We start from the raw sequence: 6,421 nt of genomic DNA on the forward strand, positions 1-6,421 counted from the left end.
GGACTTGCAGGCTCCCCGCCAGCAGACCCCGGAACCCCAGCGCCTGCGAGGCCCGCAGACCGCCTACGCGCGGGCCGTGGAACAGCCGGCGCCCGGTGTGCGCGCGTGTTCCTCCCGCGGTGCGCGCTGGACGCTGTCGTAGGCGGGCGGGGGAAGCGTGAGGGAAGCAGACGTGTGACTGGAGGTGGGGAGTGGGTCGAGCGACGCTCCCCCCTCGAGGGGGTGGGGTAGCTCGGGTCTCCGCCCCCCGGTGAGCGTAGGAGGCGGGTCTCGCCCTGCGTGGGTGGGGTTCGGGATTTCGTTGTCCAAACAGGTGCGGGGCTCTGTCCTGGGAGGCGGGAGTGGGGTCTCGCCCTTGGGAGAGCTGGTGAGGGTGCGGAGCTCCTCCCCTAAGGAGGTCTCTGGACGCTGGGCCAATGCCGAGTGTCGCGGCTAAAGGGTGGAGAGAGAGTGAGTCTGAGCAGACGGGGGGAAGAAGCAAACCGCGTTTGGAACGTTTATTGTCTTAACGAAGATAGAGAAAATTAAGTTGCTGAATAGGAGAACTTTAGGTGGTCAGGCAAAGGCAAGCCTTTGGTTTTGCTGGGCCTCCGAGCCCAGCGAGGTAATTGTGAAAAGGAAACAGGTTGTCAAGAAATCTCATGAAGTTTTTAAAGGGTGGGATTTTTTTTTTTTTTTACTTTATATGATTTGAATATTATTATTTGAATTTTTACCATAAGCAAATTTTGCTTTAAAGGTAATATTAAATTTTTCCAGACAATAAAAAAGATAAAATAGTAGACTATTTTAAAATAAGAATGTTCCATTGTTGTTATTTCTCCAAAGAGGATGGGGAGCTAGCACTTTCCAAGAAGTCAGCAGGGAAGTTTGGGGAAACTGATCAGGATGGCAGGCACCAGGGACCATAGCTGAGAGGGCCATGGGGAGGTCTTGGCCAGAACAGGGAGACAGGGCCCAGCCCCTCCCCAGGTTGTGTCCTGCTGATCCAGCCGGAGCAGTACGGGTGGCCCTTCTACTGAACCGGCTAGGGCAGGAAGTGAGGAGAGGAAGGCTGGAAGGTCTGGGCTACTGAGGGTGCTCAGCACAGAGGAGCCCTAGAGGGGGGATGAGGTTTGAGGGGATGGTGTTTCCATCCCCCCTGGGCCTTCTGGTCTCCCTCTTTCTGTACCTGGCGTCTTCTGGGAACAACATACCCACCACAGGATGCCACCTGCTATAGGATCAAGCACACCCTAACAGTAGCTTCTGGAGCCCCTAACTCCCCATTCTGTAGACGCTGGCTGAGCTGGGAAGGAAGCCAGAGACACAGTCCTTGCCTCACCTCTTGGACTGAATGCCTGGTGCCTAAGAGGGCTCTTCTGAGGCTGAAGGGTTATAGAGTTGAGCAACCACGTGGTTCACAGCTTACCTCTGTCATTTACAGCATAGCTGTTGTTTGCTGAGCACATGTACTGTTCTAAGCTCCTTACATATATTGCCTCAATAGTAGTTATGGGGAGACAAGCAAGTCACAGTACCTCTGAATCTATTCAGCATGAAGTGGGATAGCTATTTCATGGTGTTATTATGGAAATATCACAAAGCAAGGTTTGTAGCAGGGCCCAAGATTTTGCCTTTTTCCCACAAGCTTACGGATGCTGCTGCTGGAGGTCCAGGGACACAAGGTGGAGCAGCGAGGACTTAGGAGCACAGTGGTTGGCAGTCGGTGGGCACTTAGTAAATATTCTTTGAATGAATGGCTAAATGAGGTCTTAGATACAAAACTCATAAACTGTAAAGTGCGGTGCAAATGTATGCAATCACCATTCTAAGACAATAGAGCTGGGGAATCTGCCTGGAGAAGGGCAAGCTTCCAGAAGCGCAACTCTACAGGATAGCAGTGAAGAACACTGTTGCTGCATCAGAATACCTGAGTCCAAATCCCACCGCTCAGTGGGCAGAGCTGGGCGAGTAATTTAACCTTTCCATACCTTAGTTTCTTCGTCTGTAAAATGCAGTGAAATGCCTACCTCACTGGGTTATGGTGGGATTTACTGAGATGATTCACCTAAATCTCTTAGCACTTAGCCTGACATATAGCAGTAGATCAATATGTTCTTAGTTATTATTAGTTGCGTCCTGGACGGGGACGGGGGGCAACCTCAAAGCCCTCAGGAGCCTGGGCCTCAGCACTACGGGGGTCAGCACCCAGTTTTCTAAGGGCCATGGAGCCAATTTCTCCCTCTCCCTTTGTGCCAGTGACATCTTAAACAGGGTTAAAGTTACAATGCCCATGAAAACCGATTAAAGCAAGAAAGGATGTGATGGAGAAAAGCAGTAGGATGTGGTGAGGAATCAGACTGCCAATGAATGAGCTTGGGGTCCTGAACCGCATGGAGGAGGTTTCCTGTGTCTCTAGGAACACCTGGGGAGCCTGGAGGGCTGAGAGTGAGGCTCCCGGGTCCATTCCAGTTGCCCCTCTTTTTTGGACGTGTGACTGTGGATGGTGAGCCCTATTTTCCAGTGGTTCTAGGGTCTTCTTTCATCATGTCTAAATTGGAGAATTCGGAACCAAGGATTCTCCCCAACTTCTAGAAAGACGTTGAAAGACTTCAGCTTGGAGTGGGACCCCAGGTTGTGTGGGCTTTTCAGCTTTTAGGTTTCCACTCTTTGGGAGAGGCAGGGGGGCGGTGTAAAAGCTCAAATTCTGCAGTCAGGTTTGAATCCTGGTTCTGCATGTACTAGTTCTGTGGCCTAAGGGAGCTACTTAAAATCCATGGGCTGTATCTCCTTCGTGTGCAACGCGTGGTTGTGAGGATATAGGAAAGTTTTAATGGATGTATAAAGCTACTTACTAGCGCAGCTGATTTGCAGGAGTGCTCGGTAAGTGGCAGGTACTTTTTTTAGCACAATTTCCAGGGTGGTCTCAGATTGAATGTTTGAAAATCAGGCTGTTGCATTCTGGAGGCCACAAGGAAGAGAACGCCGGCGCCCCCAAATGGTAAGCACATTAACTGCAAGGGAGGTATCTTTATGCCAGTCTCGGCCTCCTTAGTGAGGGTAGGTGCTCAGTAAGTGCACCTCTTCCTCATGCCAGCTCTGTGGCCTTGGGCAATTTCCCTCGACGATGGTGGGACAAGAGGGTTTGGACCCGATGATCTCTGAGACCCCTCATGATCTGTAAATGAGTCAGGCATGGCCTCCCAATCCAGGCATCCTTTTTCCTAGTGGGGTTATTTCCCTTCAGTTCGACTTGCCCTGGTCAGCTGAGGAAGGAAACCTCAGCAATACTACCCCCAGTCCTTAGAAGCTCGTGTCCTGTAACCCCTCCTGTACTCCCACAGACTCCAGGCCCAAACCCTCCTGTAAGGAAGGGGCTACCAGGAATTCCTCAGCCCTGTCCCTGTGCAAACTGCTAGATTTTAGGCTGCAGGACCTCCAGGGGGGCCTAGGGCCTTGACAGCTGCCCGGGGACTGTCCCACTGCTTTACTTCATAGCTAAATAGCAAGGTTTGCTCTGGGTCCCAAGTACCAGGACACCCTGGTCAGATGGAGCTGACCTGGTCAGTTTGTCCAACACAGCCTTGCAGCCCTGGACTAAACTGGAGCCTGAGTGTAGGCGTTCTTAACCTGGGGAATATGGAGAAGTTTCCAGAGTTCATAGAACCCCTGAAATTGTGAATGGTGTATGTGTACCACTCATATATGTGTACCTTTCTAGGAAAGTGGTCATGGATTTTGTTACATTTTCAGAGAGGTCTGGGACTCCAAAAATTAAAACAGAAGAACACTGCCCCAAATTGCAGAAATGACTTTCTTCAAGCATTCTCCAAGCAGGACCCTGTTCCGGTCCCATAACCTGCAGCGTCTCTCAAACCTCATCAACGCGGCTGGGTAGTGAGGGAAGACACCAAGGTCATTTGATGGACGTAAGAAAACACACCACAACTACAGCATGGCATGCTGTCCCCATCAGTGTGACAGTGGCAAAAGACCTGAAAATGTTTCCCATCGATCTGCTTCCTCCACTGAAATCAGCTTTCAGAGCCTACAGTCCTTTCTTCAATAGCTCTTCATGATGGCAAATTTCTATTCTTTGAAGGGGGCGTTTAGGATCAGGACAGGTGACAAAAATTGGTCAAGTGATATAATTCTATTTGGGACCCCCAACTTCTGTTTGTGGCTGAGAAGCAATAAGCTTGGTTCTTTTAGGCTGATCTGAGCAGGTCTGGAGAGCCTCTAAAGGGAGTTCCAACCTATGTTTTCACCGTGGCTGAAACAGTGGAATAAGTAGTTTGCAAGGCAGCTACTTTGAGAGGCAATGCTCATTTGGATGAAAAGCTTCTGAAACATTTTTAAACCTCATTACTTGGGTCACAATAAAGGTACTATTTCCCCCTTGGAGAACATCTATCCGGAGTCTCCAGAGGGAGTATTTTCAAATCTTGGGGCCCTGAGATTTCATCTGTACCAACAAGAGTATGTAAGACTCAGAGAGATGAGCCACTTTGCTCAACTTGTGGTTTCAGAGCTGCTGGTCCAAAGTCCTGGATGCTGTATCGAAGTCAGTGTGACCCCAGGGATGAATTTCTTCATGTCTTTTCCTGACCATCCTCACAGCATGACACCAACCAGCATGGGACTTGGTGCTCCCTGCGTGATACCAGATATGGCAAGGATAATTTCGGATTATTTCTGCTCTCACAACTGCTTAGAGCTTAAAGAGAACTTAAAGATTCCCTCCTCCAAAACATTTGCAGATGAAGCTGCTGAGGTGAAGAGCAGCTTGGTGAAATGCCCAGAGTCACACAGCTAGACACTGGCCAAACCTGGGCTAGAATTCTGAAACCTCAGAATCTCGTGTCTAGCTCTTTCTGGTGGGCTCCTCCCTTACTTTTCTTTTCTTTCTTTTTTTTTTTGGCCGTGCCACACAGCTTGTGGGATCTTAGCTCCCCGACCAGGGATTGAACCCGCGTCCTTGGCAGTGAAAGTGTGGAGTCCTAACCACTGGACCGCCAGGGCAGTCCCTCCCTTACTTTTCAAGGAAGCAGAAGCACGGGTGGAAATGGGTACAGAATCTATTCCAGAAAGTGATTGTATGGTAGTGGTCCCCTCCGAGAGCCCCCGGGACCCAGAGATTCACCCAATAGGACCCCGTGAGCCATTTTCAAATAGTCAAAAAAGCCCCAAGGTAACCATCTATCCGATAGCCATACCAAGAGTGCAGAGCAACCTAAATCGAGCATCTCTGCCAAAGACGGGAATTCAATCAGCTTAGTGTTACGGACTATCCGGTAGTACTTGTCAGTAAAGATGAGCAGTTATGCTTTCTGTTCTTTTAAAAACTGAAGTGTAATTTGTATGCAGTTTGGGTTTTGATCTATAAAAAGTGAGAAAAGCCCAAATAACTATGTAGACAAAATAATTTCAAAACGTAGAGGTGGGGTAAAGGGGGAACTTTGGCTGTGGTAAGGCTGGAGGCCACATTAAGGAAATCTGCAAGGATGTTAAGGGGTGGGGGGACAGGAAGACTTCCTGAAAGTGTGTCCAGCCCATACCACTACAGAGAAGTCTGGGGGATTCTCTAAGTACAAAGCAATGGCTTTACACTGTAAGGTACATTAGCTGGTATCACTCATTGCTTTGTTCAGCAGAGTCCTGGTCAAAAGTCTGTTTAGGATTCTGTTATTTCAGTCTTACCTCTTTTGTTTCCCAGCCCAGCCCCGAAGTCTTAAGAGAATCAAGAACCCTAGAAATAACGGATCTTTTCAATTTTTTATTTTCATGAGTTCTAAAGGAAAAGGACAGAGGAGGAATGATAGAGCTAAATGTTTCACATGTCTAATTACAACCCAATTCATCTGAGTAAATCTATCTTAAAGAAGCAGTGGCACAAGAAACTACAATATCTTGGTTGTAACAGGGGTCTATTGGTAGTGTTCACTAGTATCATTTACTAGTAGTGAACTTCATCTGAATTAAGTCCTGCAATCAGAGATTCACTGATTTGGAACTTCCAGACTGCCCAGTGATTTGAACTTCAAGTACATCTGGTTAAAAACCTATGCAGTCACGTTTATTTCTCAGGTGAAGCGAGGCCACCACAGCTGTAAGACAGAAGGCAGTCACCGCAAAGCAGGGAGGGGATGGAGTGTGTGCGTGACGGGGGTGTGGGGATCTCATGTTATCACCCTTCACTCAAGAGAAGCTCCCTCTTTGGGTCTGTCTGAAAACCCCCTCGCACAGGGCCTGCCACCGCTGCTAAGCTGGGGCTCAAGAGTACCACCGGGTACCTTGCAGGCTTTTCCTGGTTCCACTGTTCCTGTTAGCCCAGAGCACGGCTGTGTATGATCGCCTCTTTCTGTAAAACTAAACCCACAATCCCCCAGGCTTCAACCAGTGATCTAGTCATGCATAGACCCAAAGAAAACTGGACTTT

The 6,421-nt window shown here is 48.9% G+C and overlaps 1 protein-coding gene across 1 annotated transcript in view; it reads right to left on the reverse strand.

Moving 5' to 3' along the window:
* NEIL2 (nei like DNA glycosylase 2) overlaps positions 1-171 on the reverse strand; it is a 14,791-nt gene extending 14,620 nt beyond the window's left edge. The window contains exon 1 of the mRNA XM_024761385.1: positions 11-171. The gene's annotated coding sequence lies outside the window, so the exon portion shown is untranslated. The remainder of the gene's footprint in view (positions 1-10) is intronic.
* Positions 172-6,421: the final 6,250 nt, after the last annotated feature.

Source organism: Neophocaena asiaeorientalis, unplaced genomic scaffold, assembly GCF_003031525.2.
Source record: "Neophocaena asiaeorientalis asiaeorientalis breed wild unplaced genomic scaffold, Neophocaena_asiaeorientalis_V1.1 scaffold635, whole genome shotgun sequence".
In the NCBI taxonomy this organism is placed as follows: Eukaryota; Metazoa; Chordata; class Mammalia; order Artiodactyla; family Phocoenidae; genus Neophocaena; species Neophocaena asiaeorientalis.